The sequence below is a fragment of the Chiloscyllium punctatum genome, chromosome 19 (genome assembly GCF_047496795.1).
Source record: "Chiloscyllium punctatum isolate Juve2018m chromosome 19, sChiPun1.3, whole genome shotgun sequence".
Taxonomy (NCBI): domain Eukaryota; kingdom Metazoa; phylum Chordata; class Chondrichthyes; order Orectolobiformes; family Hemiscylliidae; genus Chiloscyllium; species Chiloscyllium punctatum.
The window spans coordinates 66,189,099-66,217,007 of record NC_092757.1 but is presented as its reverse complement, the minus strand read 5'-3'; positions in this window follow the sequence as shown (position 1 = coordinate 66,217,007).

The window sequence follows — 27,909 nt, the reverse complement described above, 5'->3', positions numbered from 1 at the left end:
GTGTTTCATTGTCTGGACCAGTATTTATTGTCTTTCCCTAGTTGCTCTTGAAAAGGTGATAGTGATCTGTCTTGTCAAGCTAATGCAGTCCATATAGTGTAGCTCCACTCACTGTGCTCTTAGCGGGAGAGAATCAGGATTTTGACCCAGCAATACTGAAAGAACAAGGCTTTATATCCAAGTCAGGACGATGAGTGGCTAGAATGGGAATTTGCAGATGATGACCTTGTCACATATCTGTTGCCATTGTTACTCTAGACAGTGGTGGTCATGGGTTTGGAAGATGCACTCTGATATTTCGGAATACTCAAAACAAATACATTCCTACTCATAAGAAAAATTCCAAGAGGAAGACATGTCATTTGTGATTAACTAAGTAAGTTAAGAAGAGCTTCATACTTAGGGGAAAAAAATATGATATTCAAATGAGTGGCAGGTCAGATGACTGCAAAAAACTGACAGAAAATGAGATAGATCATAGGATGTCTACAGTGTGGAAACAGGTGATTTGGCCCATTGAGTCCTCACCTCCGAAGAGACCACTCCGGGAGCATCTCACCCACTCTACCCTATCTTTGTATTTCCTGTGGCTAATCCACCTAGCCTGCACATTCCTGAATACAATGGGCAATTTAGCATGGCCACTCCACCTAACCTGCACATCTTTGGCCCGTGGGAGGAAAACAGAGGAATCCCACGCAGACATGGGGAGAATATGTAAACTCCGCACAGACAGATGCCTGAGACTAGAATTGAATCCAAGTTCCTGGCGTTGTGAGATAGCAGTGCTAACTACTGAGCCACCATGCCACCCATAAAGGGAATTGAAGGCATACTGGCTAAATTTGTTAATGACACAATGATAGGTTGGAATGTATGTTTCGAAGATGACATAACAGGGATGAAGACTGTAAAGATAGGTTAAATGAGTGGACAAAAACCTAGAAGGTAGAATATCATATTGAAAAATGTGAAGCTGTTTATTTTGGTAGGAAGAAAAACTAAGCAGAACAACACTAGTAAATGGTGAATAACTGCAGAATTCCAAGGTGCAGATGGATCTAGGTGTTCTGTTCATCAGTCACAAAACATTAATATGTAGCTATGGTAAATTATTAAGAAACTAATGGGATGCTATCTTACATATTGAGGTGATTGAAAACAAAAGTATTCTTAAGTTATTTAGGGCATTGTTGAGACCACACCTCAATACTGTACAGTTTTAGTCTCCTTAATACATTGGAGGTGGTTCAGAGGCGATTAATACCTGAAATGAGAATCCTGTTGGACAGAATAAAGTGGTGATTTGTTTGATGATTATGTGACCTTGAACAGCTTTAATCTTATGCAATCAAAGAATCATTACAGTGCAGATCGAGTCTACACTCACCCTCTGAAATGAATTTCACCCAGACTTAGCCACCCTCCCTATCCCTGCATTTACCACGGCTAATCCATCCAGGCTGCACATCCCTGCTCACAATGGGCAATTTAGCATGGTCAAGTGGACGTGGAAATGATGTCTACTTTTGTCAGCGAGCCCAGAACTAGGGGACACTTGTAAAATTAGTGCTCTCCCTGTCAGGACAGAGACAAGAAGATTCCTTTTTTTTCTTTCAGAGAGTTGTACAACTTTAGCCCTCTCTGCCTCAGCAGCCTGTGAAGTGAGAATGACGAATATTTTTAAGTCAGAGGCAGACAGCTTCAAATTAGGCATGTTAAAGATCAGGCTAGACTCCCTCAAAACATTTTAAGGAGGTAGCCTAGACCTAACCTTTTCTTATTTTAAACACAGATGTGAAGTGGATATTCCAGGTGTATTGCAGCTGGTCAAACCACTCAGCTTTAAGCAAAACAGAATTTACTTAAGCACTACAGATGAAACACGAACAAAAGAAAGCAAAATTTAGAATAACTTAACTGTGGAAATCATAACTGACCCACTACACCAACTTAACGCCATAACATCCCATCAACACACTCCTTGGCAAAAAGGTAAATTCAAGTACAGGTTCTTACAGGTAGGAGGGAACAACTTCCAAAGAGATTTCAGAGAGAAAATTCAGTCAAGAATCATCTGCTGAAACTTGGAACATATTGCTACAACTAAACCAAACCAGGAAACACCTGAACTGGGAGAACGAGTCACTCCCCTGCCCAACTAAGCTCTTTCCAAACCCCTTGACACCTCTGCCTTTATGGCTGCTGTTATTAAAAAACCCAAGAAGAAAATTACCTTGTTAAATTGACAGAATTGTCATAGGCAAGGGAATTCAAGATTATTGGGGCAAATGGGTGCATGAAGTTTCGAACACAAATGGAGCAGCCATGATATTATTGAATGGTGGAGCAAGCTTGAGGGATCAAGGGGCCTACTTCTTCCTATCTGTATGCTTATGACAGAGTTTGCTCCTTTCCTCACCTTCAGAAAGAAGAGGAACAAAAGCCACTGTTGTCCCGGGGAGCTGATGAACATCCTTTCCTTGCACAGACCACACAAACTGGAAGTATACAGTCACACCATTATTCAAATTAGGATGGATGTGACTGGATAATTCCCTGGTCAATTAAACCTCCAGACTGCCCCTGATGGTATTAATTTAAAGAACAAAATCTGTCTGCCATTATCTTCCACACTCTTGCTGGAGAAGTGGGTGAAAGTTGTGATAGTTTTGACCACAAATTCTGTGTGCTGTAGTTAATTGTTTTTCAACTAGTCTCTGCAAACTGCTTGCTAAAACACACTTTGTTTGCTGCAAAACAGACCTCTTGTTGTGACATGTGCAATAAGTCTACCTCACCACTGACACACTGGCTGACACAATGTCAATAACACTCTGGCTATGTTGGAATCGCCAGCATAGTCTGGCAATCTTCCTTTCAGTTTTCTCTACCTCAGTTCTACCTGCAATCAACTACAGCAACAACTAATAAAAAGGAGGCAATTTCTCCAGCAAGATACAATTAATTCAAAATAGTCAGTGCAGTTAAATGTGCAGTTTCTTCACTGAAGAGTGGAGGAAGACATGCCAGGAGCTCCACTTGGCATACCTAAAATTGAGGTGTCACCTCATGATTCTACAGAGCAGGATTATGTGTGTGCCTGTCAGCGTAAGTTGTATTTGATAGAGGGAAGAGATTCCACACCCAATGCATCAGATGAGTTGAATTGAATTGAATTAAATTGAATTTATTGTCGCACGTACCGAGGCACAGTGAAAAGCTTTGTCTTGCGAACAACACAGGCAGATCATATTGTTAAATAGCATAGATAAGTAAATAATAGGTAAACAGCAGCAAAAACAAAAACACAGGTACAAGCGAATGTTAAGAATTTGTGAGTCCATTCAGTATTCTAACAACAGTAGGGTAGAAACTGTTACGAAACTAGCTGGTGCATGTGTTCAGGCTTCTGTACCTTCTCCCCAATGGTAGACATTGTAGAAAAACATTGCCAGGGTGAGATGGATCTTTGAGAATGCTGGCAGCCTTTCCATGACAGCGGGCCTGGTAGATGGATACTACAGATGGGAGGTTGGCCTTTGTGATTGTCCGGGCCGAGTTCACCACTCTCTGTAACCATCTCCGATCTTGAATGGTACAGTTGCCATACCAGGTAGTGATACATTCAGACAGAATAGTCTCGATGATGCACCCTTAAAAATTGGCAAGGGTATTCACCGTCATGTCAAATTTTCTCAGCTGCCTGAGGAATAAGAGATGTTGTTGGGCCTTTGTAACCAGTGCGTCCACATGAAGAGCTGAAAGATGTGTTGCTGGAAAAGCGCAGCAGGCCAGGCAGCATCCAAGGAGCAGGGGAATCAACGTTTCAGGCATAAGCCCTTCTTCGGGAATGAGGAGGGTGTGCCAAGCAGGCTAAGATAAAAGGTAGGGAGGAGAGACTTGGGGGAGGGGCGTTAGGAATGCGATAGATGGAAGGAGGTTAAGATGAGGGTGATAGGCCAGAGAGGGGGTGGGGGCGGAGAGATCAGGAAGAAGATTGCAGGTCAAGAAGGCGATGCTAAGTCCAAGGGTTGGGACTGAGATAAGGTGGGGGGAGGGGAAATGAGGAAGCTGGAGAAATCTGCATTCATCCCTTGTGGTTGGAGGGTTCCTAGGCGGAAGATGAGGTGCTCTTCCTCCAGGAGTCGTGTTGCTATGGTCTGGCAATGGAGGAGGCCAAGGACCTGCATGTCATTGGTGGAGTGGGAGGGGGAGTTAAAGTGTTCAGCCACAGGGCGGTTGGGTTGGTTGGTCCGGGTGTCCCAGAGGTGTTCTCTGAAACGTTCCGCAAGTAGGCGGCCTGTCTCCCCAATGTAAAGGAGGCCACATTGGGTGCAGCAGATGCAGTAAATGATGTGTGTGCAGGTGCAGGTGAATTTGTGATGGATATGGAAGGATCCCTTGGGGCCTTGGAGGGAAGTAAGGGGGGAGGTGTGGGCGCAAGTTTTGCGTTTCTTGTGGTTGCAGGGGAAGGTGCCAGGAGTGGAGGTTGAGTTGGTGGGGGGTGTGGACCTGACGAGGGAGTCCCGGACGGAGTGGTTTTTTTGAAATGCTGATAGGGGAGGGGAGGGAAATATATCCTTGGTGGTGGGGTCAGTTTGGAGGTGGCGGAAATGACGAAAGATGATACGATGTATCTGGAGGTTGGTGGGGTGGTAGGTGAGGACCAGTGGGGTTCAGTCCTGGTGGCGATTGGAGGGGCGGGGCTCAAGGGTGGAGGAGCGGGAAGTGGAGGAGATGCAGTGGAGAGCATCGTCGATCTGTCACAAATTCACCTGCACCTCCACACACATCATTTACTGCATCCGCTGCACCCAATGACACCCGCACCAACCAACCCAACTGCCCCATGGCTGAACACTTTAACTCCCCCTCCCACTCCACCAAGGACATGCAGGTCCTTGGCCTCCTCCATCGCCAGATCATGGCAACACGACTCCTGGAGGAAGACCGCCTCACCTTCCGCCTAGGAACCCTCCAACCACAAGGGATGAACTCAGATTTCTCCAGCTTTCTCATTTCCCCTCCCCCCACCTTATCTCAGTCCCAACCCTCGGACTCAGCACCGCCTCCTTGACCTGAAATCTCCTCCTGACTTCTCCAGCCCCACCCCCTCTCCGGCCTATCACCCTCACCTTAACCTCCTTCCAACTATCGCATTCCCAACGCCCCTTCCCCAAGTCCCTCCTCCCTACCTTTTATCTTAGCCTGCTTGGCACACCCACCTCATTCCTGAAGAAGGGCTTATGCCTGAAACGTCGATTCTCCTGCTCCTTGGATGCTGTCTGACCTGCTGTGCTTTTCCAGCAACACATTTTTCAGCTCTGATCTCCAGCATCTGCAGTCCTCACTTCGTCTACATGAAGATTCCAAGAAAGCTTGTGGTGGATGACCACTGCCAGGACCTTGACACTCTCCACTCATTCTACCTCTGTGCTGTTAATGTGTAGGGGGGGCATGAGTAACATCCTGCCGAAAGTCAAAATGGGTTCCTTGGTTTTGCTGGTATTGAGAGCTAGGTTGTTTTCAGTGGACCATTTTTTCAGGTCTTCCACTTCCCGTCTGTAAGTCTGTTTCGTTGCCTTCTGAGATTTGACCGACTATGATGGTGTCATCAGTGAACTTGTAAATGACATTAGTCTGCTATTTGGCGACGCAGTCATGGGTATACAGTGAGTACAGTAGGGGGCTGAGTACAGTGGGGGGTTTCCAGTGTTGAGTGTTAGTGACAATGAAATATTGTCCCCAATTTTCACTGATTGTGACCTGTGGGTCAGGAAACTGAGGGTCCAGTTGCAGAGAGTGGGGCTTAGTCCGAGATCACTAAGTTTAGTAATCAGATCTAAGTTCTGCAATACAGTTACATCAGGATGGAATGGTGGTGGGCAAACAAGCAACCTTGCAGGAACAGGCTGCACAAGTATCTCAACTTCAATCCTGGGGAGCCCAGCATATCAGTGCAAAAGATAAGGTTGAAGCAATCGCAATAATCTTTCGTCAGAGGTGTCGAGTGGATGATCCATTATTGTCTCCTCCAGAGGACCCCCAGATATCAGTATTCAGTCAGTTGAATTCACTCCATGAAATATCAAGGCACTGGATTTGACAATGGCTATGGGGTCAGATAATATTCCAACAATAGTCCTGACAACTTGCTGCACTGCTAGCCAAGCTGTTCCAGTACAGCAAAAACACTGGCATCTATCCGACAATGTAGAAAATTGCCCAGGGTATGTCCTGTACACAAAAAGCAGGACAAATCAAATTCAGCCAATTACCTCTTCATCACTCTAATTTTGATCATCAGCAAAATGTTGGAAGGTATCATCAGCAAGGCCTTCAAAAAGCTCTTGTTCAACAATAATGTGCTCACTGACACTCAGTTTTGATTTCATGAGGATCACAGTTCCTGACCTCATTAAAGTCTTAGTTCAAGTATGGGGAAAAAAAAATATTGAATTCCAGAGATGAGGTGAGGGTAAACACCCTTGACAATATGGCCACACTTGATCAAGTGCAGTGTCAAGGAGATCAAGTGAAACTAGAATCTTTAGCATTCAGGGGAAAGCTCTTGCTGGTTGGAGTCATAACTGGTATAAAGGAAGATGGTTGTGGTTATTGGAGGTCAGTTATCTCAGCTCCAAGACATCTCTCCAGGAGTTCCTGAGGGTGGTGTCCTAGGCCCAACCATCTTCAGCTGTTTCATCAATAATCTAAGCTCCATTATTATTCCAGAACTGGGGATGTTCACCGATGATTGCACAATGTTCAGCAATATTCACACTCCTCAGATACAGAAGCAGGCCACGCTCAAATGTAACAAGATCTTGTCAATATCCAGGCTTGGGCTGACAAGTGGCAAGGGACATTTGTGCCACACAAATGCCAGACAATGATCATCTCCAATAAGAGACAATCTAACTCACTTGTCATTCAGTGGCATTCTCATCACTGAAACTTCCATTATCAATTTCCTGGGGGAGGGGGGGGGGGGGTTTGATTGACCAGAAACTGAACTGGAGCTGCCATTTAAGTACTGTGGCTCCAAGAGCAGGTCAGAGGCTAGGGATCCTACAGTGAGTAACTCATCTCCTGACTCCCAAAGCCTATCCATCCTCTACAAGGCATAAGTCAAGAGTGTGATGGCCTACTCCCCACTTGTCTGGATGGTTGCAGCTCCAATCACACTCAAGAAGCTTGACACCATTTAGGACAAAGCAGCCCGCTTGATTGGCACCACATCCCAAAACATTCACTCCCTCCACCATAGACGCTCATTTGAAGCAGTGTGTACCATCTCCTGCAGAAATTCACCAAAGACCCTCAGAGACTACCAGCCTAACTCACGACCACTTCCATCTGGAAGGACAAAAGCAGCAGATACATGGGAACACCACCTCTCCAAGGTTCCTCTCCAAGCTACTCATTCTGTCTTGGAATTATATTGCTATTCCTCGAATGTCACTGGGTCAAAATCCTGGAACTCCCTCCCTTACAGCATATGTGTCTACCTACACAAACTGGATTGCAATGCATCAAGAGACAGCTCACTATCACTTTCTCAAGTGCAACTAGGCAATAGATGTTGGCCTGACCAGTGCTGCCCTCATCTGATAAATAATTTTAAAAATCACGCATATTTGTCTTTCCTCTTTATAGAGAGTGAAAATGAAAATGCAGGATACCAAAGGATATTGTTCTGCCTGTTCTGCCCTCGTCATGCCTTTGAAGAAGGAATCCAATCAGTCCCACACTCTTGATTTGCTCCTGTTTCTCGACAAAGCATTTCCCTTTTAATTATAAATCCCTCTGAAACTTACTCTTGAATTGTGGTTAAGTAACCCGTATACCTCACACTGTCCAAATTTGTTTTTACCCTATGATTTGTATGTCTTTGACTTGCCTGTACTGCTCGCAAATAAAGTTTTTCATTGTATTTTGGTACATGGAGTGGCAGATGGAGTTTAATTCCGATAAATGTGAGGTGCTGCAGTTTGAGAAAGCAAATCTTAGCAGGACTTATACACTTAATGGTAAGGTCCTAGGGAGTGTTGCTGAACAAAGAGACCTTGGAGTTCAGGTTCATAGCTCCTTGAAAGTGGAGTCGCAGATAGATAGGATAGTGAAGAAAGCGTTTGGTATGCTTTCCCTTATTGGTCAGAGTATTGAGTACAAGAGTTGGGAGGTCATGTTGCGGCTGTACAGGACATTGGTTAGGCCACTGTTGGAATATTGCATGCAATTCTGATCTCCTTCCTATTGGAAAGATGTTGTGAAACTTGAAAAGATCTACAAGGATCTTGCCAGGGTTGGAGGATCTGAGCTACAGGGAGAGGCTGAATAGGCTGGAGCTGTTTTCCCTTGACCATCGAAGGCTGAGGGGTGACCTTATAGAAGTTTACAAAATTATAAGGGGCATGGATAGCATAAATAGACAAAGTCTTTTCCCTGAGGTTGGGGAGTCCAGAACTAGAGGGCATAGGTTTTGGGTGAGAGGGGAAAGATATAAAAGAGACCTAAGGGGCAACTTTTTCACGCAGAGGGTGGTACGTGTATGGAATGAGCTGCCAGAGGATGTGGTGTAGGCTGGTACAATTGCAACATTTAAGAAGCATTTGGATGGGTATATGAATAGGAAGGGTTTGGAGGGATATGGGCGGGTGCTGGCAGGTGGGACTAGATTGGGTTGGGATATCTGGTCGACATGGATGGGTTGGACCAAAGGGTCTGTTTCCATGATGTACATATCTATGACTATATGACTCTATGTGACAATATATCAAATTAAATCACCTAACCTGTACAATGAGGACTGTGGGAGGAAACCCACACAGAAACGGAGGAAAAATGCAAACTCCACACAGACAGTCACCCAAGTCTGGATTCAAACCCAGGTCCCTGGCATTGTGAGGCAGTAGTGCTCTCCACTGGGCCACTGTGCCACCTTATTCAATACTGACCTGTAATATTGAACACACGGAAAACCAGTGTGAAATTGACCTTAAAGGTATTTGTTAAAGATTCTAAGGTTAGACTAGGGTGTTATATATCTGTAGTAGATGCATTTTTTTTCTAATGCAGAGTCAGTAAAAAATCTATTAAAATAGTTTGCATACATGATAAGACATGAGGGGTTTTAGTAGGCAGCCTCTTGTGACGTGTTTCCATGCTTTGTGATATTAGCTATGCATTCACAAGCTAAATGTTGGCGGAGTAGTGTAAGCTGCTGCTCTCTAGTACAATGCCATTACTGTTCTTTAACTCACAGGAAGCTTTGTAGATTTCTATTAGCTGATGTGTTCTGTTTTGGAAAATGCTTTTGATTTCATTTTGTTTTATGGGTAATCATATTTAATCCCATTGAATCATCACAGCTGTTGAGGAAACAGTGTTCCACACCACAGTGATATCATTTTCTTCCTTATGTGATAATATCACAGAAATGGTGTAGCTTGCTGAGGCTAAAACAAGTCAGATCAACTGGTGGGTTAGAAGTGAACATCACACCCACAGGGAATTGTAAATAAGTGTTTTTCGCTGCACCTGGTTTTCCATGAAATGAATCTGGAATCTTAAGTTATGTGAATATGCCACAGGAAAATCCCCAAATGATTCATCAAAAGGAATAATCAAAATCTGCAAACTGTGCAACAGTTTCCTACATCAAATACAATCAGTTTACAAGAAGTTGGACATATCCAAAATTACAAATGCTTCGCGCAGTTAGAGATCTTGCTGGATTTTTAATATCCAAGAATTAAACTGAGTAGATAGAAATAAACATACACATGATATCACTTGAAATATGAAGGGGGCTTGAACATTCAGTTCAAGCCAGTTCCGCTCATTAAATGAGGTTTTGTAATGAAATACTGAAATAAAACAGGTTACAGTGTCAGTCAACCCTATCTTGTCGAATAACAGAACAACAAAAGCTAAATTGAACAGCCTCCAAAATGGATTCAATCCTCATAATCACTAAGTTCTTACTAAATGTGATGCAGGCAGTATATTACCTCTTCATCACTGTGACTAAAGCATTTTGCTCGTGTGAATTGTGCTGTTGAGAATCTGTACCTAAGTGGGTGATCCATGCATGAGAGCCAAGCATATGTTAAAATAAACTTGCGCCACTTAAAACTAAGATGGAAGCCCTTGTACAATTGATAGTCTGACTTGGTAGAAAAAACAATGACGTGGGAGAGATTGAGAGTTGTCCTAATGGAGACACTGGCCGATAGACAGCTCTTGATTGTTGTCCACTGCAAGTCCTCCTTCACCGTTCAGTATATGCACTGGGATTTCTTCAGGTCCACATGCTATATTGGCAACTTCATCACTCTGGAAGGATAAGATATTTCAAGTATTTGAGCAAAAGGAAAAGCTAGCTATTTTACGTTACTGCTATGTAGTAACAACATGAGTGGCATTTGCTTCTAACAGGATTCTACTGTCAAACCAAAAGGACATCTGTCTATCTCAGTGGTAGTGTGATGCTAGATATATAGGCATATGTCTCAAAGACTGGTGCATTGTAGCATGAAGCATAATCCCTTCAGCTGCTCAAAACAAACGGGGTGCTGACTGTGCTTATCCAGCCTGTGCTTGAAAACTCAAAAAATAGAACATTTCTGGTAAAATTTAAGCCTTAAGTGTGAATTTCATGCAGGGTTTCTTTCTGCGAACCCAGCTGGGTTTTATTTACACTATTCTACACTGCTTGGCTCAGTATCTATGCACAAGGTCTCTACGCAGCTAACCCTCCCTATCATCCCTGCTCCAAAGATCCTTGGAATGTAAACTGGAGGTCTTGCTGGATGACACCAGAAGGAGGAGAGAGGTGTTGTTACCACATGCAAGCCAGGAGGCTGTCCAGGCACATGCTCTGAAATCCAGATAGCGATCGCGGCAATGCTGCAAGTTAAGCCTCAAGACCCTAGATGCGATGCCAATAAAAGTTCAGGTATCTCACAAGAGTGATGAAGGTTAATAAATTGATCCTCAAATGCCATATCCCACCAACTGCACCATGACCCATGCAACTCAGTGCACTAGTCTTCTGCTAATTAGACAGGGAACCATATGGTCCTAAATCTAGATCAGAAGGCCTGGCAAATTTTACCTCCCTTGCCTCATTTAGAATACTGACTCAAACTCTTAGCTGAAGGTGGAGAAAGTGAGGACCGCAGCTGCTGGAGATCGGAGCTGAAAAATGTGTTGCTGGAAAAGCACAGCAGGTCAGGCAGCATCCAAGGAGCAGGAGAATCGACGTTTCGGGCATAAGCCCTTCTTCAGGAATGAGGAGGGTGTGCCAAGCGGGCTAAGATAAAAGGTAGGGAGGAGGGACCATCTATCGCATTCCCAACGCCCCTCCCCCAAGTCCCTCCCCGAAACATCGATTCACCTGCTCCTTGGATGCTGCCTGACCTGCTGCACTTTTCCAGCAACACATTTTTCAGCTCTTAGCTGAAGGTGGCAAAGGGTGAAGAATTCCTTGTAGGGAGGGCAAGGGCATTCCTGCTTTTCTTTGTCCAGGAGGAGACTTCTAAAAGTTTTTTGAAATCTCACTTACCTTACAAAAATACCTTGCTCTTAGTTGCATTACCGTTGATGCAAAACCGATGGGACATTTAAGTTTGCCCTGATGCCTTTGTGATGGGCAGCTTTCTTGTGCCTGAATGTTGGCATGTTAAAATCATGGTGATTGGGAATGCTGCTAAAATGTAGCACAGTCCCAATCCTGTGCTATCATAGAATCCCTACTGTGCAGGAAGAGGTCATTCAACCCATCAAGTTCACACTGGCCCTCCAAAGAGCACCCCACCCAGATCAAACATCTCCCTTATCCCTGTAACCCACACAGACAGGCACCCAAGGCTGGAATTGAACCCAGTCCCCTGGCACTGTGAGGCAGCAATGCTAACCACTATACCATCCCAAAGTTTTACATAATCTTGTTCCCCTCCCTCCCCCTAGTGTCTGATATGTGATAGGATACAGGTAGGGGAATTTAAATCAGCTGAAGTACAGGGTGGAGATTGGAGTCAAATAGTGTGGTGCTGGAAAAGAGGCCTTCTTGAACAGTCCTACCTGTCCACCTTCCTTCTCACCTATCCGCTCCACCTTCCACTCCGACCGATCACCATCACCCCCCACCTTCATCTATATAATTCGCAACTACCTTCCCCCCAGTCTAACCCCCTCCCATTTATCTCTCAGCCCCCTTGTGCCCCCCACATTCCTGATGAAGGTATTATGCACGAAATGTCGACTCTCCTGCTCCTCGGATGCTGCCTGACTGGCTGTGCTTTTCCAGAACCGCACTTTTTGACTTCGATCTCCAGCATCTGCAGTCCTCACTTTCTTCCAGGGTGGACATTGGAATCAGTCAAGAGTTTGAAAGAGTGCTTTCAATAACTTTTAATACTTTGATATGTGATGAGAGCTGAAGACTGAAAGATGCATCGATAAATTGGAATACTTGGTATCCATAGCAATTAACTTCTTTTCCGCTTGTGTCTCTGTTTCGCTCCAAATACTTATTTTTGGTCAATTGCTTCCTTTATGATTGAAGGCAAGCTATGTCATAAAGATCATTCCCTCGTGCACAATTTATTTTCCATTTTCTGGTGCAATACTAACATTAACATTTTAGCATTAAGTCAATTAATTCACATGAGTATTGCGCTAGTCATTATTTAAAAGGAAAGTGGATTTTGGATTAGATGCTTTTTCTTCCAGATGAAAAGTAATTTGGACTGGAAATTAATTTTATCTTCATCTTCCAAGATTCACTCCATTTATTCTACATGATATCATATGCACCTTAAATGCTTTGGCATTATTGTTTGAGAGTGAAATCCTCTTCTTAAAACTAAGTTAATTGTAATATATGACTGCAGAGATCTTCCCAAAGTGTTACATACATACAACCTTATCCTGTAGTTGTAGACCGTTAATCTGGGGCAGTTTCGTGAAGAAATTCGGAATATGACAGGGAGCAATTTTAACTTGATAGACTTGGGTCCAAAGTTGGTTTTTAACTCTACTTGATTTTATTCCTTGTTGAAGCTATATGATGAACAGGGTTACAAGCAGCATTCCAACTTGACCACACTGGCGTACAATACAGTGAGTCAGGTTAAAATTAACCCTTATCTGTTGAAGGTTAAACACAAGTTTGAAACAGTCTTTGTTAAATGTTCATGCTGTATAAACTTTGATTTAGACAGTTGTTAACTAGCACTCTGTCCTCAATTTCTGGACATTTTGAACCACACATATTCAAAGGGAATGCAGTGAAGAATGTCATGTAAAGTCATAGTCATTGAGATGTACAGGACGGAAACAGACCCTTCGGTCCAACTCGTCCATGCCGACCAGATTTCCCAACTTAATCTAGCCCCACCTGCCAGCACTTGGCCCATATCCCTCTAAACCCTTCCTATTCAAATACCCATCCAAATGCCTTTAAATGTTGCAATTGTACCAGCCTCCACCACTTCCACTGGCAGCTCATTCCATACCCGTACCATCCTCCGTGTGAAAAAGTTGCTCCTTAGGTCCCTTTTATATCTTTCCCCTCATCCTAAATCTACGCCTTCTAGTTCTGGACTTCCCCAACCTAGGGAAAAGAATTTGTCTATTTATCCTATCCATGCCCCTCATGATTTTATAAATCTCAATGAGGTCACCCTTCAGTCTTCGACGCTCCAGGTAAAACAGTCCCAGCCTATTCAGCTATAGCTGAATCCCACCCTATAGCTCAAATCCTCCAACCCTGACAACATCCTTTTAAACCTTTTCTGAACCCTTTCACATCTCACAACATCCTTCTGATAGGAAGGAAACCAGAATTGCATGCAATATTCTGAACCACTGTCCTGTACAGCTGCAATATGACCTCCCAACTTCTATACTCAAAGCTCTGACCAATAAAGGAAAGCATACCAAATGCCTTTTTCACTATCCTATCTACATGCGACTCTACTTTCAAGAAGCTATGAACCTGCACTCCGACGTGTCTTTATTCAGTAACACTTCCTCAGACTTTACCATTAAGTGTATAAGTCCTGCTAAGATTTGTTTTCCCAAAAGGCAACACCTCGCATTTGTCTGAATTAACCATCATCCGCCACTCCTCAGCCCATTGGCCCATCTGATCAAGATTTTGTTGTAATCTGAGGTAACCTTCTTCGCTGTCCACTATCCCTCCAATTTTAGTGTCATCTGTAAACTTACTAACTACACCTCTTATGCTCTCATCCAAATCATTTATATAAATGACGAATGCCTAATGATTGCAAAGATACATACTACAACAAATGTCTAAAAGTAAGCAGCTCAAATATTTTTGAAGTATCCACTGTCCCTATCCTGGATAGCCCATTGATGTGGGATTAAATGGGGCACATGTAATGTAATCCTCTGTCATAAAATCTGGGTTATAACAGATAGCTTGCAAATTTCTTGTCCATTTGTATTTTGTATACTACATCAATTTTATGACAACAGTTGACTTATTAACTCCGGACAATGTTGAAAACATTCTGAAAAGTACACGTTGGTCAACAATGCACTTATGAAATGCAAAGTGCTGCAGGATGCTGATTCTGGAACTCCAAGCTACAGAGCTCCTATTGTTGAACACATTGTAATGGTTGGCTAGAATCTGTGGTGAGAGGCGTAGAGTTAATGGGAAGGGTTGTTACCACAAGCTTCCAGAATCTGCTGTTATGTTCAAAAACTGAGGGGAAGCCACTTACTCAGGTTGGATTTTCTCCAAATTAGCCAGTCAATGGCTGGAGAACAGGTTCAATTTGCAACTCAGGAGAAATAAGATGCCTTAACCATTGTGAGGGAGAGGGTGCACAAAGGTGTAGGTAACTTCTTTCTGACTATTTTAAAATTAAAACTAAAATAGAAAGATCCATCTGCTTTATGACACCATTTTGAGGCATTAGTTGGTGATGAGTGGAGGTGGGGAAGAGGATAGTAGGGAATTGATTTTGGATGACAGGGGAGTGGGGGTGCAGGTGGAGATGGGTGAAGGGTGTCGGGCAGGAGGGCAGGGACGAAGAAGTGGAGACCAGTGGGGCTGTGATCTTGCTAGGGTGAGTGAAGGAGAGCTCCCTCCATGGGTATAATTGCAGCTGAAGTCAGGGAGGCAAGGAGGGTCTCTCGATCTAATTTGAGCTCTGGTCTGTCATTGAACCCCTACCTCTGACCAGGTGGCTGTTCAATCTACCTCCAAGGACCTGACTGGAAAATTCCAATCAACCTCAGACAATAGAGCACATTGGGCCTTTGATTATTGAATCAGCTATCTCACGTGTTGTGGTGGAGTGCTCATCATATACCCAATCCTGTTTTTGGGATGAAGCCAGAGATGTAGCACACAGACCGATGGTGCAAAAATCTGAATCCGCCTGCCTTTATTGTCTACCTCCAGAGGGGGCAAACAAACCCTGCCTAACATTTCAGGTTGAACGCTCCAATTAATTTAAGATGTTTCTATCTCTCATCAGTTTTGGGCTTCTTCAGGCTTTAGATAACACTTAGTGTACACATCTGTAATTTACCCGAAGCATAAGTTAATTGCTAAGTAGTTATTGCATTTGAATACATAGCACTTAACTAGTATTTGACAAGTGGTTATTATTGTACTTCAGTTTATGGCTGAGTTAATTATATTGCTTGACATTTAATGCTTTAATTTTTGTTTCAGACTCAGTGATTGTGAGATTTTCAGTGTAATGCAAAGCATTCACTTCCTGCAGCCTGCTGGGCTGCATTCATTAGGCACCTTACTTAACACGCAGCATTCCAGAGCAGAAGGGAACATTACAATTTTGTTCTTTGTCACTAAAGAAAATTTGAAAATGCATTTAGTTATCAAACGAAAAACTTCACCTCAAATATAAACTGAAAGCAAGTGGCCATTCATAATGGCCATTCATAAATTTAAGTACAGGTGCACAATCCTTTATCTGAAATGTTCAGGACCAGCTGGTTTTCAGAATTCAGAATTTTTCAACTTTCAGAATAAGTGGCATATTGATGGTGAAAGTTTTAAAAATCCTACCAAACAGCAGACACACTGTGAGTAAAACGGGCCCTGAAACAGAATTGAGGCCTGCCAGTGCTGGCTACGCTCCCCACCCCCCACGTCACATCTGAGTGACATGCATCAAGTGGGTGTGGAGTTGGGTTAACTGTTTGCACGCCAAACAACCTTGTTAATGAGAAAAAAACTTCATGAGTAAACTTCTGGATTTTGGAGTTTTTCGGATTATGGGATTTCGGATGAAGGGTGGTTTATCCGAAGATTTGAATCTGGAAAGTTGTGATCATGCCAAGTCTGTACAAACATCATAGTCCCACTCAGTAGAGAGAAACAACTGGTGGTGGTTCAACTGAAGGAGTACCATGCCTCAGTCTTGGTGGGATTCGCATGACAACCTCATCTGGTACAGGAATGCAACTTGTGCAGCTGGCATCACTCTGTATTGCAAACCAGACACCCAGCCAACTGAGCGAACTAACCCAATATGTGCATAGAAACCGTAAGCTGACTATACTGGATTGCATGTACATAGGCTGTTTCCATTCCTACAAAAGGCTAAAGTAGGTTTTTGATTATCTAATTTTCAGATGTAAAGTCGCATTGTATGCAATGTGCCTTTCGATACTGATAGATTGAATTTTAGACATTCTCCACAGAAGTACAAAAACCTGGTAAGAGCTCACACATGATGAAATGTGAAGTGCAGTGATTGAAAAGGAACTTCAGAATACTAATAGCTATTGAGTGAAGGTGTTGTAAAATTAGTTCTCCAATTGGTATCTTTTAGCAGCGACCCTATTAAATGTAGAGTACTTGTCTCTCTGCCATTGAGCTGTAATTATGATTTATATCATTACAGTAAGTTAGCCCATCCTTTCAAAATTAATTAAATGGCCTGAGTACACAATTGGCTTGAATGTTCTTTTTACTGGTTTTTTCATATCCATATTTGGCTGATCGATGATTGATAGGAAGAACTAAATAGACTTGAGATTACAATTTGCATACTTCAGAAATAAATTCTTGATTTTTTTCCTGGTTGATAAGTGAAATGAACTGAATAAAAGTGCCTACTTTACAGCTCTAGTTGTTTTTCATTCTCTGCCAGCAATTTGGAGGCCTCCAATTATGATCGCCTTAGTGACAAGCTTGTCACTATAGAAACATCAGACCGCCTGAAGACCATGTTTTTAGGTAGCTCACAGCACTTCCATTATATGCTTGCACTCCATGACCTCTCTGAAGTAATCAGGTAAATTGAAAAGAAATTGGCATATATTATTTCGATTTAAAAATACTGAAAATTTTTTCTATATAGAGGCATCATGTACGTTTTACCCTATTTTTTCTAAAAGCGTAACTACAATTGTATTATTTAACCAGAACACATTTGCCTAATTAAAGGAAGGCTTGCTTTTATGTAGTGCTTTCCATGACCGATAGTTGTCTCAATGTTCTTTACTCCCAATGATGTCCTTTTTCTCTGAAGTAAAGCCATTGTTGTAATGCAGAAAATGTGACAGCTGAATCGCACAACAGACTCCCAACAGACAGCAATGCGATAATTACTAGATAATGGCTGAGGAACAAAGATTGATCAGGAAACCTGGGATAACCCCTGCTATTCTTTGAATTATGTTCTGTGGGGTCTTCCACATCAAACCATGCAGGCAGATGAGATCATCTGTTTAATATCTCATCTGAAAGATTGCACCTCTGATAGACTATCAGTTCTGCACTGGTGCATCAGCCTTGACTTTTATTGAGGACCAAGTTTTAGAGTGAGATTTGAATCTGGAAACTTGTGATCACACCAAGCCTGCTATCTATGGAAGAGGTAAAAACAATGACTGCAGATGCTGGATTAGTGGTGCTGGAAGAGCACAGCAGTTCAGGCAGCATCCAAGGAGCAGCGAAATCGACGTTTCGGGCAAAAGCCCTTGATCAGGAATAATTATTCCTGATCAAGGGCTTTTGCCCGAAACGTCGATAATTATTCCTGATGAAGGGCTTTTGCCCGAAACGTCGATTTTGCTGCTCCTTGAATGCTGCCTGAACTGCTGTGCTCTTCCAGCACCACTAATCCAGAATGCTATCTATGGAAGGGTGAGTCAAAGATAAAACATAGACAATTTACATGAACAATGACTTTCCTACAAAATGAAACAAAGAACTGTGGGGGCTCAAGATCTGAATTAAAAACAGAAAAGGCTGAAGAATCTCAGCAGGTCTGGCAGCATCTCTGGAGAGAAAGCAAAGTTACTATTTGAAATCCAATGACCCTTCTTCAGTTCTGAAGTTCAGATCGGAAGTAGGAACCCTGGACATAAAACGTTAACTCTGCTTTGTCTACACATGCTGCCAGAGTGGCTAAGTTTCTCCAGCACCATCTGTTTTTCTTTCAATGACTTTCTTATAACTGGTAGATAAGCATTATAGATCAATGTGTGACTTCTTTCAATGTTCACATTCCTTCCCTTTCCTATCCTGTTAGGTGCAGCAAGTAAAACGTGGCTTAGATCTTGCCGTCAGTGGTGATTGTACAACTGCTTGTTGACCTCTGGTAATTGTTGGGCCAAAAACCTCTGATAAAGCATGAACAATTTCTTCACAGCTTACTCTCCCATGAAGCTAAGCAGCTTTCTTCAACATATTTGAGAAGATCATATGGAGCAGTCAACACCAGAGTACCCGTAAATTCTGACAAACCGGCTGGAGGAGAAGGCACAACGATGTGAATTCAGTCAGGACTTTCAAAGAGGTTCCTGATCTTTAAATGATGTCATAAATATAGTTTAGCAATCAGTTCTCTCTTCTCATGGTTTGCACACCCAATTAGGTATTATTTTCAATTGTCCTGACCAGTGCAAGACAAAATGTTTCTTTTCTGTCTTTTCTCAGCAATACGTAAGCCATTGTTTTTAAAAAATTCTCTGTAATTAAGTAATTTTAGTAAAATGATAGCATGAGATTAAGTGTTAATGAACAGTTAATTAAACCAAAATCAACAACTTATTAAATGGTGTAAGGTGGAGTGCTTTATCTTAACTTCCTATTCCATTCTGATTTAGCCCTCTGTCTCCCTACCTCTTCCACATCTTTGATGGTTGCATTGTCCTTAACAGTCTTCGCATGTCAACTTATCAATAGGAAAGCACTGCTGATTTCCTTGTGGTTAATTGATGAAAAAGCACCAAGTATGATTTGGGTGATGGGGAAAAGTGACAGTCAGGAGAAAGTGAGGACTGCAGATGCTAGAGATCAGAGTCGAGAGTGTGGTGCTGGAAAAGCACAGCAGGTCAGGCAGTATCCAAGGAGCAGGAGAGTCGACGTTTCTGGCATAAGCCCTTCATCAGGTTGTGTGTAAGAACACTTCCAAATATAGAAAAAGAAGAAAACAAGAAAAGCAATAGAAATAATTAGAATCATTTAATTTTTCTAAAGAGTCGTGATGGAGCAAACAACAGATGAAAATGGAGACCCAAACAGGCTCCATGTTATAGTGAAGTCACTGGTGGCTTTTTTGGGTATAAGAAGAATAGGACACAGCATGGATTTGGTACTGGGTAATGAAATGGGTCAGGTGTTAGATTATTTGGAGGTAGGTGAGCACTTTGGTGATAGTGATCACAATTTGGTTATGTTTACTTTAGCGATGGAAAAGAATAGGTATATACTGCAGGGAAAGAGGTGTAATGGGGGGAAAGGCAATTGTGATGTGATTAGGCAAGATTTAAGATGGGGAAGAAACTGCAGGGTATGGGTGCAAGATTAGATTCCCTACAGTGTGGAAACAGGCCCTTTGGCCCAACCAGCCCTCTGAAGAGTAACCCACCCTGACCTGTTTTTCCCTCTGACTAATGCACCTAACACTATGGGCAATTTAGCAGGCCAATTCACCTGACCTGCCCATCTTTGGACTGTGGGAGGGAACTGGAGCATCCCCACGCAGACACAGGGACGCAAACTCCACACAGACAGTCACCTGAGGTTGGAATTGAACCTGGGACCCTGGTGCTGTGAGGCAACAGTGCTAACCACTGAGCCACTGTGCTGCCCCAATTGCAATTGAAATGTGAATCTTATTCAAGGAACAGTGACTGCGTGTCCTTGATCAGTATGTACACGTCAGGCAGGGAGGAAGTGGTTGAGTGAGGGAGCTGTAGTTTACAAAAGAGGTTGAATCTCTTGTCAAGAGGAAGAAGAAGGCTTCCTTATGTAAGAATGAGATGTGAAGGCTCAGTTAGGGTGATTGAGAGTTATACGTTAGCCAAGAAAGACCTAAAGAGAGTGCTAAGAAGAGCCAGGAGGGGACATGAGAAGTCATTGGCAGATAGGATCAAGGAAAACCCTAAGGCTTTCTATAGGTATGTCAGGAATAAAAGAATGATGAGAGTAAGATTAGGGCTAATCAAAGACCGCAGTGGGAAGTTGTGTGTAGAGTCCACAGAGATAGGAGAAATGCTAAATGAATATTTTTAGTCAGTATTTGCACTGGAAAAAGACAATGTTGATGAGGATAATACTGAAATACAGTCTACTAGACTAGATGGGATTGAGGTTCACAAGGAGGAAGTGTTAGTAATTCTGCAAAGTGTGAAAATAGATGTCATCTGGGCCAGGTGGGATTTATCCTGGGATTCTCTGAGAAGCCAGGGAGGAGATTGCAGAGTCTTTGGCTTTGATCTTTATGTTGTCATTGTCTACAGGATTAGTGCCAAAAGGATAGCAAATGTTGTCTCCTTGTTCAAGAAGGGGAGTAGAGACAAGCCTGGTAATTATAGACCAGTGAGCCTTACTTTGGTTGTGGGTAAAGTGTTTGAAAAAGTTATAAGAGATAGGATTTTTAATCATCAAGAAAGGAATAAGTTGATTAGGGATAGTCAACATGGTTATATGAAGGATAGGTCATGCCTCACAAACCTTATTGAGTTCTTTGAGAAGGTGACCAAACAGGTAGATGAGAGTAAACCAGTTGATGTGGTGTATATGGATTTCAGTAAGGTGTTTGATAAGGTTCCTCATGGTAGGCTATTGCTGAAAATATGGAGACATGGGATTGAGGGTGATTTGGTGGTTTTGATCAGAAATTGGCTAGCTGAAAGAAGACAGAGGGTGGTGGCTGATGGGAAATACTCACCCTGGAGTTCAGTTACTTGTGGTGTACTGCAAGGATCTGTTTTGGGTCCACTGATGTTTGTCATTTTTATAAATGACCTAACTGAGGGCATAGAAGGATGGGCTAGTAAATTTGCAGATGACACTAAGGTAGGCAGAATTATGGAGAGTGCTGAAGGATGTTACAGGTTTCAGAGGGACATAGATAAGCTGCAGAGCTGGGATGAGAGGTGGCAAATGGAATTTAATTCAGAAAAGTGTGAGGTGATTCACTTTGGAAGGAGCAACAGGAATACAGAGTACTGGGCTAATGGTAAGATTCTTGGTAGTGTAGTTGAACAGAGAGATCTCGGTGTCCATGTATATAGATCCCTGAAAGTTGCCACCCAGGTTGATAGGGTTGCTAAGAAGGCATATGGTGTGTTAGCTTTCATTGGTAGAGGAATTGAGTTTCAGAGCTATGAAGTCATGTTACAGCTGTACAAAATTCTGATGTGACCACTCTTGGAGTATCGTGTACAGTTCCAGTCAATGCATTATAGGAAGGAAGTGGAAGCTTTGGAAAGAGTTCAGAGGAGATTTACTAGGGTGTTGCCTGGTATGGAGGGAGGGTCTTATGAGGAAAGGCTGGGGAACTTGAGGCTGTTTTCGTTAGAGAGAAGGAGGTTGAGAGGTGACTTAATTGAGACATGTAAGATAATCAAAGGGTTAGATAGGCTGGACAGTGAGAGCCTTTTTCCTCAAATAGTGATGGCTAACACGAGGGCACATAGCTTTAAATTGAGGGATGATAGATAGAGGACAAATATCAGAGGTGGTTTCTTTACTCAGAGATTAGTAGGGACATGGAATGGCCTGCCTGCATCAGTAGTAGACTAGCCACCTTGAAGGGCATTTAAATGGTCATTTGATAAATACGTGGATAAAAATGGAACAGTGTAGGTTAGACGGGCTTCAAATTGGTTTCACAGGTCGGCGCAACATTGGAGGCTGAACGGTCTGTACTGCGCTGTAATGTTCTATATCCATGTTCTACGCTGGCACAGTCTCTAAATGTGAACAGCACTGTGTCAGAGAGCACAGAACAGTGTTGAAAAAATCTAAACAATTTACTATGATCCGCTAGAGACAGTTAGTTGAAATTCTAAAAATTAATGTATCACTGATGCAGTGAGTAGCAAAAAGCCTGTATATGTTTGGGGTGGGCAGGGTTCAAACAAAACTTAAAAATTTCAATTATCACATTTGTGGCGGACCTCCTTAGGTACTGTATTTGTAAAGATCTCATCTATATATTCCACAGATCGGTGCTGTGAAATTGCGATTTGTGAATTATGTCTTGTCTGTGAAGCACCCAGTCATCTCTGTCACACCAGCAATCAAGCACGATTTAATATAACGCTCTTCAGTTGATGTGGAGCAAGATGCACCATAATGCACGAGTGATTAGTTGCTGGTGGTGTGTCCATTCTAAAGGAGATGAATGAGCATGAAGGATGGGCCAATCAAATGCTGACCTTAGCTCAGTGTCTGGTGCCCAATGAGACAATGGGATGAGGAAAGGTGAGGATCATATTATTGCAGACATACAGACAAGTTAACTGTAAAGCGCATAGCGAAAAACAAACAATGAGTGTGTACTTGCAACTCCTGTGATCTATCAAATGGACAAATTTCAGCATTACAAACTTTATTTTAACTTTCCCTCAGATAGACCAGTGGCTTTGAATGCCCATACTGTAGCTGGCAATAAGTCTAGGACTTAAAGACAATTGCAGTTAAAGGGGACGTTGATGTTATAAGTGAGTCAGAGGAGGATGAATTGGAAGAAGAAGAGGGAGCCTTTGTCTTGGTGGGAGGACAGGACAAAGTTCCCCCTCTTGTCCCCACCTGGCATTTTTCAGGGGCAGACTCAGCGAAACCCAGTTCACTGTCTCTCCATCTCTTGACCCCTGTGGCTTTCTGTCCTCTCGCAGGTAAACGCCAAGCTGATGCCAACAGAATGGGAGCAGGAAATGTGAACACCTGGTTCAATCTGCCATGCCTGAGGGATCTCTATTCGTTGTAGGAGATGCAGCCCGATAATCAGTAAGCAAAGGAATGCTTCAATCCCAAGTTAATGCTGAGAAAATAGTGGCTCAGTGGTTAGCACTGCTGCCTCACAGCACCAGAGTCCTAGGTTTGATTCCAGCCTCGGCCGACTGTCTGTGTGGAGTTTGTACATTCTGCGTGGGTTTCCTCCAGGTGCTCCGGTTTCCTCCTAAAGTCCAAAGATGTGCAGGTCAGGTGAATTTGCCATGCTAAGTTGCCCGTAGTGTTAGGTGCATTAGTCAGAGGGAAATGGGTCTGGGTGGGTTACACTTCAGAGAGTCTGTGTGGACTGGTTGGGCCGAAGGGCCTGTTTCTACACTGTAGGGAATCTAATCTAATTAAGAGAATGCAGTCATTGGAGGAGTGCTGTGAATTTTGGAACAGGTTAGGATGACACACTATGACCTGAGTATTTCCAGCCTCTCAAAGGTCTCTTTGGAGGTACAGGTAGATCTTCTATAACGTGCTGGTTGCGTTCTTGTGCAACCCTGCAATATAGAAGAATCGTGCTTTAGAAACAGCACTTGAAGTGCTGGTGCTGTAATTGCATTACAGTCAACACACATTTTAAAAGTTCGCACTGTAGAAGCAGCATCCCCAACTTGTCAATCGCATTATAGCGAATTTGTGTTGACAAACATGCATTATAACAGATTGACCTTTAGGTGGATTGGTGAGGAAAATGTGATTGACTTGTGCTGGTTTGGCTCTCTGGTATATTCCTGTCTCTGTCCACCTTTCCAGGATCAGCAGTGACAATGACCAGCCCATTGAGCCGGATAAAACATCGGCAACTTCAAAGACCATTTGGCCCTATTGTGAAAATGGAATGAATTTTTACCAAATACTCCACCCTCACGGACACCAAACTGAGTCAAGAACCTGGAAATGTAACACCGGCAGCTGCACAGTAGGAGATCCTGAGCAATGAAACCTCTTACTGAATGGATTGACAGCGTTAAAACTCAATGCTCACGTCTTCCTGAGCAGAAGGCACTTCATTGAGACTGGTGTCTTGTCAAATGTAGCTAACGATAGCTTTTTAGTTACTTAAATTTTTTTATTTATATGTATCTCATAAATGTATCGCTATTGATTTATTAGCCTTCAGCAAGAGTGTGGAATAAACTAACCTTTATCTTATAAGTGAAAAGCTTTGCCAATTTATTTTAAAATTGGAACTCTCCAAAAAAACACAGGCAGAAGTGAGCTAAATGAGTTGTATAAATTTTCAGGACACAAACCACTCTGCAGACTTTCCTGGGGGTCGTAACAATTGACATTCAAAGTCTGCATTTGAGCATCACAAAGGATCCTCATATTTAATAAATTAAACACCTTCCTGTTAACATTATCAACAGTTGGAGCCTTCAATGGGATGTGATTTCTGTCAACTGTCCCAAACACTTTGAGAAAGTCTGTGATCTTATGGTATCTGATAGATTTCTCTTCTTGATGCACTGGAAACATGTCAGGGTCATGAACCCATTAGATTATGGCATCCATGACACAGTCAATACTAGCCCTGTTTCAATGCAGATTGAAATGTCTCACATACATAAAGTATGAGTATTGTAGGTCCTTGGTCAGGTAGCGATGAGGTAATGCAGGACTTAGATTATGGCCAGAAATCCCTTAATAACACTTCACAGGGAAAGCTAATTGAATCTTCACTACAGCCTTGCCAACTCACATGAACAATTAACATAATCTTGAAAGACAGCTTTTCCTGATAACCCCTCCAGTGTCAGTAAAAGTTCCTCTTGACTCTTGACCAGCCAACCAGCATGGTGATGACATTCCACGGCTCCCCCCATTGGATTTTCATTAGGGACAAAGCAGACAACATTGAGACTATGCGTGGAAAGCCATCTTTTTTCCAAGCTAACAATTATAGGCTCATTCTTTAAGCATTTCTAAATAGTATCACTTAAACTTGAATAGAGTATAGGGAAAGGGAAGAAAAACAGGAAAAAACAGAAGGTACCTTCAAAAATCTCCTTGCAGTTAAAACCTGGCTTCATTAATCATTTTTGAGTCTCCTCGGACAACTATTAAGATTTTAATGCGAGGTAAGTGGACAATTATCTCAAGTTGAGGCCAATGCTTTAGCCTCTGTGATTGTTGATCAGCACTAATAAAACAGCCCACTCTGTGGTGGGGTGGTGAATCTCTGACAGAAGCTTTTGTGTCTCGCTGGAAATACTTGTGTATAAAGTTGCAAGCAGTATTGACTGTGGCACTGACACTTGCTTGGCCAGCGTTTCAAGAGCTTTGCTTCTACTCAGGTTATAATGCTCATAAACCTGCTGAAATAAAATCCTGGCTGTTTTCTCTTTCCAGCTTCCAGCACTTGATCCCTATTTACTATCTTCCCAGGTCTAATAAATCTTCTTTATTTCCTTACCAATCGAGAACGATAAACTCATTGCCAAGGTGAGTGTGTCATCTACCAGATGGATTTACCTTTGGGAGGATGCATCATCTTCATGTATAGTTCTTTTTGTTTTTGTCAGTATCTATCATTTTCATTTTGGACCCAATTTTTAACATAAATTGCTTTCACTTTCCCATGAGATTTGATCAACAATATCTTATGGAGGGAAAATGCTTAAAAATCGATATTCTACTCATAATTAAATGCTTTTTGCAGTAATTTAGAAACATCAACAATGATCTGATTTAAACCCCAAGTTTAACATGAAAATAGGAATTTGATGCTAAAGCAAATTGAATGATTTCACTATCTTAACTCAAATACTTTGAATTAAGGCCTGATCATTCCACATTTTAGGATAAGACAAATAATGAGATTGATAATGATGTCAGCTTAAGAAAACAATGAGGACTAAAATTGAATTTACAATTAATTTTGATTGATTAATGTGTAAAATTTATTACATTCCATCATTTAGACAAATTTCTACCTGTCACTGGTTTGAGAGTTACTTACTGAAAATCTGTCATATCTTTGAGCACGTTGGGGTGTATGGATAGAGTATGGTTAGTTCTGTGGAAGTTGAAAAATGCAGCATTGAAGGCAATACATTTCAGTCAGGATGAGCTGAGTTTCAGGATTAGGATTATATTCTATGTTATTCTATGTTGTAATGCTTTCAGTTTAACTGATGTTACTTTGAGTTGTAGGATCTAGGATGAGGTGATAACTGAGTCAATTCATATTATTCTTGTTGATTCATATAGATCTGTTCCGAGATGTCGTTACACATCTCTGGAGCAGGTGGAATTTCAATCTGGGCCTCCAGATTCAGAGGCAAGGACACTACCACTGCAGCACAAGAGCACCTTCTGTTGATTTATATATTACTAGAAAATGTAAAGCAAAGAATGAGACTGGGTTTTTTCCATTTTTGCAATTAGATGTAACCTTTAGTTATGCTGAAATACAGGTATATCCAAAAATGATAATTCTACCAGCACATTTTTGAATAAGAAAGTGCACTCCCAAGGCAAAACAGTCAACAAACAATTAAACTGTTTTAATATTATAACTTGAACAAAATCTTGGCATCACAAACACAGATAATTGATATCAATAGATCTCAGGTAACATGGTGCTTACTTGCAAATTTAACCCATGTTCCCAGTAAAAACACGACTCCCATGAGTAGAATAAAAACCTGTATCTTCTATACATTCCAATAGTGAGATGGTGTGCAATAGAACTAACAGTTATCTCATAATTAAGGTGTAACTCACCAGAGATGTCATGCTCCAAAAGGCATTTAATACTAATTGTCCAATTTGTTTATGACAACATTAATTACAGAAACAGAAAGACACCACAAATTACTGATGGTACAAACATTTGGAAAATAATGAAGATAAAATTCAATCTACCAGCGTAGAACTTCATCAGAATATATTTCCTACACAGTTCAGACTCCAAAAAAGGAAATGATGTTTTGTGGAAGTCCTAGTTTGATGTCAGCATGTCAGATTTATTTTCTGTCAAGCATACACAACCCAAGATATCCTTCCCTGAAACCTAAACTCATATTCGTAGTTGTATGCAACATGTATTAATGATAAAACAGCAGTTATCTTTTTGAGCTTTGGTCAGATCCCTTATGGATCTCTGGGTTTAGCTTTGAGCACTCCATCTCAGGAAAGATGTGTTGGTCTCAAAGAAATTCCAGAATAATTTAAGCAGAACAACACATGGGCAGATCAGATGAATAGAATGGTAGCATAAGGAATTTAATCCGGAAAAGTGTGAGGTGATGCACTTTGGGTGACCAATAAGGCAAGGAAATACATATTGAATGGTCAGACCCCAGGTAGTACAAAGGATTAGAGAGACCTTGGTATACATGTCCAAAGATTCTTAAAAGCTACAGGGCAGGTTGATAAAGTGGTTAAAAAGTCACATGGAATACTTCCCTTTATTTGTTGAGGTATTGAATAGAAGTGTATGAAGGTTATGATGGAGCTGTATAAGATATTAGTTAGGCTACACTTGGAGTATTGTGTGCAGTTTCGATGACTGCACTATAGGAAGGATGTGATTGCACTAGAGAGAATTCAAAGGCTAGTCACCAGGATGTTAAAACAAAACAAAGGACTGCAGATGCTGAAGATCTGAAATAGGATCAGAAATTGCTGGTGAA